The 15,226-nt window shown below is 37.6% G+C and overlaps 1 protein-coding gene across 6 annotated transcripts in view; it reads right to left on the bottom strand.

Annotated features, from left to right (window-relative positions):
* TANK (TRAF family member associated NFKB activator) overlaps nt 1–15,226 on the bottom strand; it is an 86,294-nt gene that overhangs the window by 53,641 nt on the left and 17,427 nt on the right. The window lies entirely within an intron of this gene.

Here is a 15,226-nt window from a genome sequence, read left to right as displayed (position 1 = left end):
GATGGAGTTCACACTGTTGTTATCGCAGAGCAATTAAAATGTGTGAAAATGCTCTTATTTTAGCACAAAATCTAGGGAGAGTTGTTGTTGGATTGTACATTAAAAAAGAAAAATCACATCCCTTCAGTCCTACCCACACTCCCTATTAGTTTTCCAACCTCCCTGCTGTTTCTGAACTACAGGTGATTTACTGAGTGGAGGTAATTTGGTTTTATCATCTCAATTTGCATAACATTTCTAACCACATTCCTTGGCTCTGAGCAGAGGGCCACGTAATGATTCTGATTTTTCCTGTGAAAGCCACACCACAGGAGCTTCCTCTTAATCTTCTGAAAGCCACAGAATAGATAAAGTTCTCTATGGGGGCAGGGGACTTGGGGGTACCAAATTATTTCACTTCTTTATGATTGGAAATCCTTCATAATCTCAGTCTCTAATCTTTCATCTGTCCTTTTATTTTGGGTACACAATGCTTTTTAAAAAATTGGGGTATTTTACATTAAAATACAATTCATATAAAATTCACCATATTAAAGTGTACATTTTTGTGGCTTTCTGTATATTTACTATGTTGTACAATCATCACCATTATCTAATTCCAGAACATTTTTATCACTACAAAAAGAAACTACTTATTAGCAGTTACTCCCAATTCCCCTCTCCCATCAATCCCCCAGCAATCACTAATCTGCTTTCTGACTCTATGGATTTGTCTATTTTGGGCATTTATATAAATGGGACCATACAAGATATGGCCTTTGTGTCTGACTTTTTTTACATGGCATAAAACTTCTGAGGTTTATCTATGTTGTAGCACGTAACAGTACTTCATTGCTTTTTATGTCTAAGTAATATTCCATTGTGTGAACATACCACATTTTGTTTATCCATTCCTCAGCTAATGGACATTTGCGTTCTTTCCTCTTTTTGATTATTCTGAAGAAAGCTATACTATTTGTGTATGCATACTTGTGTGAACATGTTTTCAGTTCTCTTGGATATATACCTAGGAGCAGAATTGCTGGGTTAGATGATAATCTTGTTTAACCTTTTAAAGGAACTGCTAAAGCTGCTTCCACAGGATGTGTACCAAGTTATATTTCTTTTTTTTTTTTTAAAGATTTTATTTATTTATTTGACGGAGAGAGAAACAGCCAGTGAGAGAGGGAACACAAGCAGGGGGAGTGGGAGAGGAAGAAGCAGGCTCCTATCGGAGAAGCCTGATGTGGGGCTCAATCCCAGAATGCTGGGATCATGCCCTGAGCCAAAGGCAGACGCTTAACGACTGAGCCACCCAGGCGCCCCACCAAGTTATATTTCTACCAGTAATGAGTAAGAGTCCCAATTTCTCTACATCTTCACTAACATTTATTAACATTTTAAATTTTTAAATTTATATGCATCCCAGTGGGTGTGAAGTGGTACCTCATCAGTTTTGATTTATTTTCCTAATGATGTTGAACATCTTTCAGTGCTTATTGGTTATTTGTATATCCTCTTTAGAGAAATGTCTATGTAGTCAAATCCTTTGTCCACTTTTTAATTGGGTTATTTGTCTTCATATTGTTGATTTGTAAGAGTTCTTTATATATTCTGGAAACTAGAGCTTTATCACATATGTGTAATTTGCAAACTCTTCTCCCATTCTATAGATTATATTTCTTTAATAGTGTCTTTCAACAAAGTTTTTAATTCTGATATCTGATTTTATCTATTTTTTTCTTTCGTTGCTTGCTTTTCTCATGTCCTATCTAAAATGTTGCTGCCTAAGACAAAGTCATGCAAATTTTCATCTATGTTTCCTTTAAAGAATTTTATACTTTTAGCTTTTACATTTGTATCTTTGATCCACACTCAGTTAATCTATGTATGGTATGAGGTAGGGGTCCAAACTCTTTCTTCGGCATGCGGCTATCCTACTGCCCAAGCACTAAAGGCTATTCTTTTCCCACTGAATGGCCTTGGCACTCTTATTGAAATCAGCTGAACATAAATTGCAATGTTTTTTAAAATATCTAGGTAATATTTCAATCCTACCAGTCAGTCTTTCATTTTAAGTACTAAATACACTCCTAAGTCATTTTCAGGCTTCTAAAAACAATTTCAAGGTTTTTATTATGGGGGGTCAGAGTGTTACTGCTTTCTGAAGAAATGAAAGAATGGTAATTTTTTTAAGGAATTCCACTGGGGAAGTTTGTTTCTACTGCTACCTCTGATAGATAAAAAAAGATGAAATACTCTTTGGATAACTAACATTGCCAGGATCTCTGACATGCCATAGATACTACGGAAAAACAAATAATTAGCATTAACACAAAGCATCATGTTGAGTACTTTATTCATTTGGACACTATATCATTCAAAGAAGGATTTAAGGCAGCTTATAAAAATATAAGCAAGATTAAAAATAGGTATACAGTAAAAGAAAATAAGAATTGGCAGCTATCGGAACTATAATACAGTATAAAATGCTAATGCAGAAATGAGAGGTTTAAGTAACTATGTGGCTGAGTTACCTATCACTATCTTAAAAAGCTGCACATCATGACAAATTGTCAACATAAAACACACCTATATTTTAAAATCTGAGACAAACAAGAACCCTGAATTGGAAACCCATCTAGTTTCTTATTTTGTTCTGTCACTGAATGACACTGTGACCTTGATTCAGGGCCACTAAATCTTTCCGAAACCCAAGTTTCTTTGTCTCCAATACAAAAAAAGATGTTTGGACTTGATTTCGAAGAAAGTTCTTTGTTCTTCAGTTGTTGAATCTGTGAGTCTAAAAATGCATGTCTGTTCCATCAAGAAGGTGCATTCTTGTTTTTAAAAATGTAAATGCAATACTAAAAATAGCTGCATCATATGCAAGTAAATCATGTGGACGCTTCATTTCAGGTCCTTGAATTAGATCACACAAATGTCACTAACAAGAGTTACTGAGTAAATTCCACATGAATGCATCCTATTTCCTGAAATAAGAATGTATGCTGGAGAGATACGATTCAGGTCAATACAACTAAATAAATGATACATTTAATTTCTATCTCACAACCAAGAAGAGAATTGGGTGTTAGATCAGTGACACTGACCAGAGAAAAAGGAAACAGTCGCTGAGACCCAACTAATTAAATTGGACAGATTTCAAATATTAACACCCTGAACTTTAAAGCCACTTGTTCCTCTCTCTTTTTTTTTAAAGCATTTGTTAAGTGTAAAATTAATTTCACAATTTAAGAGGCAGTCACATTTCAATTACATTTTGGTATGCCTGCTGCAAAACTTGCCAGGCTCCAGGGAAATGGTTTTATTTATAGTAAACATGCTCAAACCCAAATCTCATTGCCTAAACCCAGGAGATCCAAGCTAAAGCAACCTCTGCCTTGGAAGCACTCTTCTAGTTATGGTTTCACTGTTTTAAGAGTATTTTTAGGAAAGCCTTCCATGGTAATTTCTTTATTCTGGGTCTGATTTGCTGGTTTCCTTCCACTACAGGAGGAAGAGTAAGTCACTGATACCCCAGAAGGTATCTGGGCAAGCGGAATGCAAAGCACCCCCACCCACCCAGGGCAATCCCCCTGAAGCCTGGATAGTCCCTACCCATCCACCTCTGTCCCTCTGGCAGTAGTTCCTTTTTTTCCCCCTGGGTGGTTCCTGTGAGAAGGAAAATGAAGGACAGCAAGTTCCTGTTCTGCCTCCCAGGTCCAATGTGTGCCCACCCAGGAGGAAGCACCAAGAAAATCCCTGGGCAGCAGACTGCTTCCTCTTTCATTAATCCCTTGATTCAATAATAAAACTGTTCTAGGGTAGGAGAGGAAGCCTACGCAAGGTAGATAATTTTATCTTCCCTTGGTAAAGTTTCCCCAGCTCCAACAAAGGTCTGCCAACTGCTAGGACCAAACTTAGATGTTATAAAATGGATCCCATTACTATTCAATTAGGAAAAATAAAGTTTATATTTACTTGTTACATGTAAGGCACTTTTGTGGGGTGAGGCAAGGGGCTTCAGAGGGTACCACCTCAGAGTTGTGTTCCTTTTACAAAGTTTTTTCACCAATACTATTATTCACATTCCCATCTGACTGATAAGGGCTCAGAGGCATTAAATGAGCTCCCTAGAGCTACAAAGTGATAAGCATGGGAACTGGGACTATGAAATTCTTCATTCAAGGACTGTTTATTAAAGGCAACTAACTGCAGGAGCCCCTGGGTGGCTGAGTGGTTAAGCGTCTGCTTTCCACTCAGGTCAGGATCCTAGGACCCTGAGATCTAGCCCTCCATCAGGCTCCCCCCTCAGCGGGAAGCCTGCTTCTCCCTCTCCCACTCCCCACACCTCCCGCTTGTGTTCCCTCTCTGTTAACTAACTAACTAACTACCTTTAAAAAAAATAAAGGCAACTGCGAACTATTCTCCTAGGGTGCCATGGTGGATATGTTTACTTGATAAAACACTGCCAAGTAAGAGCAAAGACTACTGGGCACCACTGACACTGGGAACAAAACAAAAACGAAACTCATCTTCACAAAAGCACCATGAGCTAGAACTTAAAAGTGTACATATATGTACCCTGAGGTATCCAAAGGCTATAGAACTGGGAGAGGAAAGTGGTCACATCTATTTTTGAGGCTTAGGAAAGGCTCTGAGAGGTAGGTAACATTTATACTAGGTATTTGATTATCAAATAGCAGTCATCCTTTCTAGAACAGGTTCCCAAGGGCTATAAAGATGTTTTTAGTGTTAGATAATATCCATTCTTCACTAAAAAAGGCTAGAATAATAAGCATTTCTTTATGCATTATTCAGCTTGATTTTTCTTTTTTTAATATTTATTTGAAAGAGAGAGAGAGAAAGAGAGAGAGCGTGTGCACATGCCTGGGGAGGGAGGCAGAGAAAGAGAGAGAATCTCAAGCAGACTCCCTGCTGAGCGAGTGGGACTTGATCTCAGGATCCCGAGATCATGATCTGAGCCGAAATCAAGAGTTGGGTGCTTCACCAACTGAGACACCCAGGCACCCCTTGATTTTTCTGATCATACAACTCTGCAAACCTGAGACAATTCTCCAGTATAACAATGATGGTTACTTACAAAAATGACTGATTAGGCTAGTGCTTTCCCATGATGCTTGAAAAGCAGCAGTGGGAATGAAATAAAGGATAAGTCTTGTATCTTCAATGGAACTCAATTTTCCTTTCTTATTTAAAATGAAGGCGCTAAATGATATAATCTCTTTCAACTTTATGATTATATAGCATTTCCAAACAGAGTATTGAAGCTATTGCTTGGGAAATACAGTGATATAGTTTTCCTCATATGATATCATAGCTTTAAAAGAAGTAGTCATTTTGTTTTAAATTGTACTTTAAACTAGGCCTTGGTTACAAACTAGCTGATATGACATTTAATTTCAAGATGGTGAAAAGCATGGAGTAAAGTTATATAGGGTGTCCTGGAATTAAAGAGGTGATACGATACTGCGAAAATACGTGATATAAAAATATGTGAAATAACAGTGAAGATGACTTTACTTATTTAATAACATTTATGTATGTCCTCCTAACACTTAACTACATAGAATGAAAAAAGGAAAGGCTTTGTAATCAGATCCCATATCTGCAATTTTCTAGCCATTTATTTGGCTTCTCTGAGTATTAGTCTTCTTATGATACATAGTCTGCAGTATTATGAAGATTAAATGAAACCATATATGAAGTATACATATTATCTGTTCCTCAATATCTGTTCTCTTCTCCTCTAATATCCTAACTTTTAACTGGTATGGTCAGGTGAGTATGTTCTGGTCATTGGCAAGTAAGTGCAACTTCCAAGAGGAGCTCATCACTTTTTTCCCTTCCCCGGCTGGATGGGATGTTGTGGTGAGTCACGTAGAACACTATGATGAAGACAACATTTCAGGGATGGTGGAAGGACAAGGGGATGCGGGAACAAGAATGAAGATGTCTAGGTCCTTGGCATGGTGGAGCTGCCAGATCAGCCCTTGACATCTTACACTTTAAATTCCAATATATGAAAGAAATAAAATTTCTCTCTTATTTAAGCCACTGTCTTTGAGAATCTCTTAATAGAGGAGCTGAGTTGTTTAAACAGGTACAACAGTCAACACTGGTTCAGTGCTGAATGCATTGTATGTGCTACTTTTTTCCATGGGAAAGAGACAAAGTCATAGTCTTTGCCTTTTTCTCTAATTAGAGCTTATAATTTAGTAAGGCAGACAAGCATGAAAATAATTAACCATACTAGCAGGCCAATTATAAATGTATAAAAAGGTATGATTATATCTTGATAGGGGTCTGGGAAGCACAGGTGGAAGCATTTGCAAGAATTCACCCAATGGGTCACTGAAGATTTACTGCATATAAGTTTTATATCAAAAGAAAAAGAAAAAAGAACTGTTAAATAAAAGGGATAAGCAGGGTAACAACTCAATAGGAAGAACAATTAAAATGAGAGGGATTGTGGAAGGCCTCACAGAAGATCTGACACTATAAACTTGGCCCTGAAACATGAGGCTTTCAACAAGCAGAGAATGAGAGGGAGGAAAGAATATTCACTCTGAAAGACAGAGGCATTGAGAAGTCACTAGGATAGTGCATTTAGGGACTGGAGGTATTCTATTTATGGAAGTCTAAGATGTGTAGAAGACGGAGAGGTGAGGGTGTTAAGACAGAATAGTTAGGGCCACCATGTATGACTGTGCTACACTACAAAAACCGTAGGGGCACCATTCAGGCAGACCGTAATCAGAACGGAACCCCCTGGAGTTACAGAGTGTACCAGGTGCATACACTATATGCAGCAGACTCAGTTATGGCCAGATTGTAGTGGACCCTAAATGTTACTCTAATAAATTTAGACTTTAACCTGACATTAAGAAGTAATGCAGGATTTTCGGGGTGCCTCATTGGGTGGCTCAGTGAGTTAAGCATCTTACTCTTGACTTGGCTCAGGTCACAATCTCAGGGTCCAGGGACTGAGCCCCTCATCAGGCTTGCACTCAGTGGGGAGTCTGTTTCAGGATTCTCCCTCTCTCTCTCTCTGCCCCTGGCTCCACTCATGTGCACGCAGCACACTCTCTCTAAAATAAATAAATAAATCTTAAAAAAAAAAAAAAAGTAATGGAGGATTTTCAAGCAGGAGATAAACATGTTTTAGAAAGGTAAACTGGGTACCCATTGTGGAATACAAACTAATGAGGGAGACAAAGTGAGGATATCCATAGGGAACTATTGTAGTCTGAGTGAAAGATGGGCTTGATCAAGAGCAGGGGAAGTGAAAGATGAATACATTTAAGACACAATTCTAAGTCAAAGTCAATGGGATTTGTTGTCCAGGTGGATCTAGATAGGAAGGCAGCATTCAAGTCGCTACAATTCTGAATCAGCTGGCCTGGGATGGGGTCCTGGAATCTGTGTTTTAATAAGTAACCCATGTGACTTTGTTGAAGCTGGTTCACTAGCCATATTTTTCAAAATACTAGGCAGACAATGATGATAGCCAGATAGAGAAACAGGATGAAAAATGTTTTGGGAAGAAAGATATTGAATACAATTTTAGATAGAAGCGCTATAGAAGACACATAATTAACAATAGGCAGGGAAAATATACCAACTGAGCAGTAATGAAATCCAGAGAACAAATAAATACTAAGTATGGCTTCCCTCCTGCTTATATTCCTATTCTTAAAGTCCTGTTTTGAATGGCCTCTGATAACTCCTAAGTCCTTGGACAGTCAACCAAGCCCAAAACTTTTTACCAAAAAAAACAAAAAACAAAAAAACAAAAAACAAAACACAAAACCAAAAAACCAAACAAAAAAACCCCCAAATCACTACATTTTTGAAAAGAAAATAGTGGAGAAAGAAGTAATACTCATTATTGTATCACTTCAGGTTACAAGATGTACACTCTTTTCCTCTCAAATATAAAGCAAAAAAGAGGATAGGGCCACTGGACAATGTCAGAAGGTAAATAATAAAATAGGGAATGCATAAAACAGTAAGGCATTTTAGCATAAGTCTGTTATTCTTATGTAAAGAGACCCTCAGGCAAAAAGGTAGGACTGTTATCTAATGCTCTGTTCTGTTAACCCTTACATGCTGTTAAATAACAGGAAAAATAACTCTGGTAAAGTGTCTGAATGCGTGATCTTTTTGAAATCTCCTCCCTTCTACTCTGCAAATTTATGACAAGAAAGTAGCATTACCAAGATCTTTCATAGGAGTAGGATGGTTTGTGCCTATCTTGTGGTCTTAAAAGAGTCTGGAAAAAAATATTTTCAGTAATCTTTAAAAAATCCACCTAAATAGAACACAATAATGTACAAGATGTCACGGCTGCACAAGACTTATAAAAGGAAAAGTTGCTTTTGAAGAAGTTGTTAAAATCTCATGAGTTGGGGCGCCTGGGTGGCTCAGCTGGTTAAGCATCTGCCTTTGGTTCAGGTCATGATCCTGGGGTCCTAGGATGGAGCCCTGAGTCAGGCCCCTGCTGAGTGGGAAGCCTGCTTCTTTCTCTCCCTCTGCCACTCCACCCTGCTTGTGCACTCTCTCTGTCTCACTCTCAAATACACAGAATCTTAAAAAAAAATTAAAAATAAAATCTCACGAGTTAAGAGATTAGGGACCCCTCCAGCATCTCTGAGTCGTTTATTGTTATCAGAACAAAACAAAACCACTATGAAAGGAAAGAGATCTTCTATGAAGATATAAAACTTAAGGAGACAGATAGGGGACCTTTTCACAAAAAGGCCTATTTTCTCTTAAGTCACAGTTTAAATTGATGAGCGGTCATTTAGTCTTGAGAATATTACCAATGATAAATGGGAACAAGCAAAAGCTTACATAATTATAAAGCTGTACTCTGTGCTCTTAACCACTGGCACGAGACTCCCCAGCTCTTCATACCCCTGCTTTTAATTTCCCTGAGGACACCTCGAGGCTTTTGGGCAAATGTTTGCAAGTCACAACTTGTTTTATTAGAAGTAATTGTGAGAACTCCAATGAGAAAATAAATAAGGTTTCAGAGATTTCCAGATCTCTATTTCCAGTCATTCCCAAGATGTTTAAGGTGTGACTTTAAATGTTTAGTATGATAAAAGTTTAAAACCAGATATAGTACCACGTAACACACTCTTACTCCAGTTGCTGAATACCCCTGAAGACAGGGCCCCCAAATCCCTGGATACCCTGACAAACCAACCTCTCAAACCTGCATCTGTGCCCAAAGTGACCGAGTTTCCACTCTTTTCAAAGCCAGTTTTTCTTAAATATGACTATTCAGACCTAGTAAATCTTAACACTTGCTGTGCTATCCTACCATGTGGAAGCGAGTTTATTAAGAATTTTCACTTTTTTCGGGGCGCCTGGGTGGCACAGTGGTTAAGAGTCTGCCTTCGGCTCAGGGCGTGATCCCGGCATTACGGGATCGAGGCCCACATCAGGCTCCTCCGCTATGAGCCTGCTTCTTCCTCTCCCACTCCCCCTGCTTGTGTTCCCTCTCTCGCTGGCTGTCTCTATTTCTGTCGAATAAATAAATAAAATATTTAAAAAAAAAAAAAAGAATTTTCACTTTTTTCACTTTCACTTCTTTTTGTATCTGGAAAAATAAAAGGATGCTATAAAATAAAGATTCCAAACAGTTTTTAACTGAGACCACATCCTGTGTAAAATATATTAATTTCTTCTTTATTAAGACAATTTGAACATTAGAAATCAAAATTAAAAAGCCTAGTCAACCAATTGATAAAATCAGATTTGGGAGTAGAGAATACATGCTTGTTGACAGGTCAGAGTGAACAAGTCATTTAACCTTTCTGTGCACCTCTGTTCCCTCATCTGCCTTAGTTTAGGATGTCTGGGGTAGAACATACTGTACGACATGGGTCGGTAGAATCATCCAGGGTGGTTTAAAAAAAAACAGATCAGCAAACCCTGGCCAAGACTTCTTGGACAATTTTCTTGTGGGGGCTAAAGAGGAAAAGAGAGAAGAGCAGATGTAAGACAAATTTAGAATCATGCCATAGGGGGTCAATTCATAACTGGGAAAGCACTGTACTTTGTATAACACTATACGAATATGCACCAAGGCAGGGAAACAGATTTTTTATAGTGTCTTTTTTGTTCCACAGTGATCTGCTGTTTGAATTGTTCCAGAAGAAGTATATAGAATTTGGAAACAAAAATAGTAGTTGCTAAGGTAGAAGATGTTCTTAAAAAAAGAAAAAAGAAAAAAAAATGGTATTTTGATAATTTGGCAGATGGCCCAAAGCAACAGCACTCTAACGATCTTGGTTCCCTGAAATTTCCACAACTCAACAGTCTGTATGACAAGTGTTTCCTCTATTAATGGAAGAGATTCCATTAACGGCATTTGTACTGAAGTTCATGTTGAGAAAGAAATTTGAGTGTGACCACAGCTCTTCTACCAAGTAGCAATGACCCTTTTCACTTGATGTTCCCCCCACCAATACTCTAATCATCTCTATTCTATTTAAATCTCAAACTATCTACAGATAGTTGAGAAAGGGCATAGACCTCAAAGACATGCCTTCAATCCAGAAAGGCACACAACCCCGGACCATAAAGACAATTTCAGTTTTGTGTTTGAATGACAAGCATTCCAACAATTTAAGAGGCATTTCCCTATTTCCCCAAGGGAAACATTAGGGATGGGGGAGGGATTTGATACCTATCGAGGTAATATTACTTGCCAGGTGCTTTATATAAACAACCTTACTTTTTCTTCTGCAGGAGCATAGATTATTTTCCCTTTTTACATAAAGAAAACGAGCTTCAAAAGGTTATATAAATTGAGTAAGGTCAAAGAATTAGACAATGAAAGACCCAGATAAATCCAGGTCTTTCTGACATGAAAATCCAATCTCTAGCTCTTTTCACTCTAATTTAGTTTTTATTTTATTTTTAACCAAAGTTATACCTATCTAAAGGAGTCAAGGAGTTTCACAAGACTTAAGAAAAACTGTAAATCCCTTGCCCTGTTCTTTCTCCTCCTCATTTCCTGCTTCACCTTGGCAACGATTTTTAGCTCTTTTGGTTCTTTCTGGTATTTATCTCGGTATCTCTAAATAACATGCTAATATTGCCATTATTGATTTTTCAGTTTTACTTGTCTTTCCACTACGCAAAGTAAGGATTTAGTTCACAGCTTTGCTCTGCTGTCTTCTAGCTTCCATTTTCTTTTGTGGAAGTCCAGAGACATTCTGATTCCTGATCTTGTACCTAACTCAGCTGGAAGTTCATCCTTCACTTCTAGGAAATTTTCTTCAATTTTTTTTTTTTTTTGGCAATTTCATTCCTTCTGTATTCCTTTGTGGGACTCCTCTATCTGGATGTTGAATCTTCTGAAGTGATACTCTTATTTCCTCCCAGCCTCCTTCTTAAATGAACTTCTTTTTCTTGTTTCATATATAAAATATCTTAAGCCTGCTGTCTTTGGTAACCAGTATTATTCTGCCAACTGATAGTTAACCAATCCTGAATAAATAAAATAATAATCGAAGTAAGTAGTGGTGCTTCCAGAGCTCTACTGAGGCTGGGGCTGTGTAAACCAAAACACTGCTCCACTAACCAAGGTTGGGGGTGTGTAAGCCGAAACAATGTTCCACCAATTGCCCAGCTCAACCAAACAATTCAACTTTAGTTAGTTACATATTTTGGGATTTCAAATTTGAAAAGAATCACAGGCTTAAAGGTACCAGATTCCCACCACCTCCACCCAGAATGATTTATAATGCTTTAGTAAGGTCTATTTTTTGTGGGGTAGTAGAGACAAGTATGGGTGATTTGGGAGGTGGGAAAGGCCCCCACTGTTGGGTCCCCCCCCTCCCCCCCCCCCCCCCCCCCCCGCTGAGACTATTCTGTGTCTAGGTAAGCATTCTGCCAGGTTCATACTTGTGTTAAGGGGCCACTTTAAATCTAAAGTGGTTTCAGGATTGGGGCCGAGAGGGGGGAAGAGGAAATCACCTGGAGCTACCTCTTCCCAGAAAAGTCATCTGCTTTTCCAACCCCTTGGGATATGAATAATAAGCATTCACATTCTATTTCAGAAAAGTTGCCACTTTAGCAAAAGAAGAGGTAAATAGGTTAGTGGAAGATACACCCTGTGTTTTTTTAATTAAGCTCTGTGATCACCTCTTCACCCACAAAAATCATCAGAAGCAAAAAGCACAAGTCAATAACATAGTACATACCTTAAATAAAGGACATCTTCTGTCTTAGGGTAAATTTTTAAAGACACTCAAAAGTATGTGTGTTTTCCCCACTTAAAGAAAGGGAATGGAAAAGAACTGTCACTCCTAACACTTAGTTTTAATCATTTCCCACTTTTAAGAGAGTTCCCTAACATAAGCAGCCAATTCCCCAAAATGACAGTTTGCATTTCTGGTCTCTTTCCCATATACCCATAGCATGCTGCAATACAACTGTTAACTGTGTTGCAGTCAGGCACCTGAAACAATAGAAACTTAAATACCATTGATCCAGCAGTGTCAGAATTTAGATTGTGTATTTTTTCCATAAGCTGGTAGTAGGCTAAATGTATCAGGATAAACAAGGTAAGATGACCCCCCCCCCCCCCAATGATCAACCCAAAAGCTCCCCAGACCAGGTTCTCCATTTTGCTGGATGTTTTAACTTGGTGAAACTTTTTTGTGTTATCTTCTAAGAGTTAAAAGATTTCACAGCCAAAGACCACACCCATGTGTCTCAGCTTTGCCTTACTTCCTTTTTTTTTTTTTTTTTTTGGCCCAGTAGTACTTCTTTCTCTGAAACCGTTCATCAAATTCTGGCGTTGAAGTGCACAACCAAACAGTATAACACCAGAAGAGACATTGGGCATGGCATGTGATGTTCTACCCCAAGGTAAACAGAAACATGGCACTGCTCAGTTAGCTTGCTCAGCTTCCTAAGGGGTATTCTTTCCTGAGTAAGAGTCATGTTAAAATCTGGAGATGGGAGGGGGGGCAGAATGGGGTTTATGCAGTTTAAAATGGCTATTTAATATTAAAAATCTGTTTTCATAAATCATATAAAGTAGTGCTCTGCAGGATATTCTTGGATGGAGGAACTACAAGATCAAGTTTATATTCAGTACGAGGAGGTGTAAGAAAAGACTGTAGGAAGGAGGAGCCAATATTAAATTCCCTAGGATATGTGAGATTTTAACGTTTATGAAAAAGGAGATAAGGATTTTTAAAAGCCAAGAACCATTAATACCAAAGGAAAGGCAATTCTAGTTTAGAGATAGCAAATACATGAAATTACATTACAGGAAATGCCACATAACAAGTGGCTATGACTAATATAAGCATTTAAATACCCTATAAGAGCAGGTGATTTTATTCAAGTGATTTGAAATAATATATTATCTTGAAGAGACCGAAGTCCCTGATTTCTGTCCTTTTAAGCAAGCTACTCTCCCTAGCAAAATTACCTGGTTGTGTTTGTTCTGCTGCTCCAGAGAACAATTCTCTATACCTCACTTTATGCAAATATCTCAAAGATTCTTAGAACTTCAACTTCTTAAGTAACCATCAAAATGGAACTCATTGTTATTTTTCTTCATCCACTCAATTCCCAATAATTCCTTACTGAAATGACTTGAAAGACAGACCTTGTTTTCACAACCTATTTTTAATAGGCACTTTTTTTTTTCCAAAGCAAAAGTACTGGTAGTTAAGTGAAAGCTAATGCAGATCATCAGTGCTCAGTTTACTCTCATAATTTAGTACGGATAATTATTATCATAGAAAGTGTATCTCTGGATAAAAGGAAGAAAACTCAGCTTACTATACAGGACATTTCCCCTGTGAGATAAATATTATTTACTTCCCAAACTCTTTTTCTTTAGGAAAAAAAAAAAAAGTCCCTTAAGAATTGTTTTTCTTGGTTGCACAACAATGTAAATACATTCAACACTACAAAACTGTACATTTAAAAATGATTATGATAGTAAATTTCATGTTTTATGTATTTCACCATAATTTTAAAAAGTTTTTATAGACTAGGGATTGAAAAACTATGACATATGTATTACATAGGTCCCAAAGGCTTGTTTTCAGTTGCAAAGGACCTGGTACCACTGTCTGTTCTGGTCCTCCTCAACTTTTTCAAATATTTCATCTAGTTCAAAAGACTTCGTACACTAATTAGCCATCTACCCACAAGGAATATTCTCTGCTATTCTTTTCTGAAGGTGACTCAGAATCTTGGTCCCAGACTATAAAGAAATTTTTGTTACCTATTCTAGGTAATAACCTCCTCTTTCCCTCTACCCATGACTGAAAACCACAGCAGCAAGGAGATGGGGGGAAGGGGAATGGCAGCCACAACATAAATCCTACAGGAACCAGAAACCAAAACTTGGCCTGACATAATGAAACACAATCTAGGTGAAATTAAACAGTAATATACATGCTTATAAAGGTGTCAGAAAACAAACAAAATACCAAACAGTAGTTAACAGCTCATCAGTTAATGCATCACGTCAGAATAGTTAGAATAGTGAGGTTTTACATCACAGGCTACTTATTTTCATTTACCATTTACTTTTGGATAATGAATATGGCTTTAAAAAACATGCAGAAGAAGTCTTTTGTTGTTATACGGCACATTCCTAAATCATGTCAATAATTACTTTATCTAGACTGATACATGCTCAGTTAAAATCTTCAAATATGCAAGCATTCACATAATGCCTGCATCTCTCTGTAAATAACACTTATGAGTGTCTTGAAGTCCACAGTTCACAAACGTATACTGGTAAATTACATTACCTGCTTAAGGTCATATTCTTGAGTGATCAAAAATAATCCAAAATAATCATTTATAAAAGGTAGTAACTCTACCAAAGAGTACACAATACACATGTCACACATATATCTGGACTATGCTAATAATTTTCACTTCATATTAAATAAGTACAGGCATGCTAAGCTTGTGTATTTTTTTCACCTACTCATTTTAAAACTCTCTTATGGGAGTTGGCTACAGTAGAATGTTAGCTTGGTTAGTACCTCTAAAGAAAGAAAATTTCCCAACAAAATTGGGACACTAATGACAGCAAAGTGAAACTGATGCTTTCCCAGTTAAGTGTCATTCCTGGTTTCCCCCAGGCCAGAGAAGAACTTGCCCATGTAGATGCAACACCCTTTACTTTATAGTATAGTACAGTATAGTATAGTATAGTATA

This window comes from Ursus arctos, unplaced genomic scaffold (genome assembly GCF_023065955.2).
Source record: "Ursus arctos isolate Adak ecotype North America unplaced genomic scaffold, UrsArc2.0 scaffold_1, whole genome shotgun sequence".
NCBI lineage: Eukaryota > Metazoa > Chordata > Mammalia > Carnivora > Ursidae > Ursus > Ursus arctos.
This window is presented reverse-complemented; position numbering and strand designations above follow the sequence as displayed.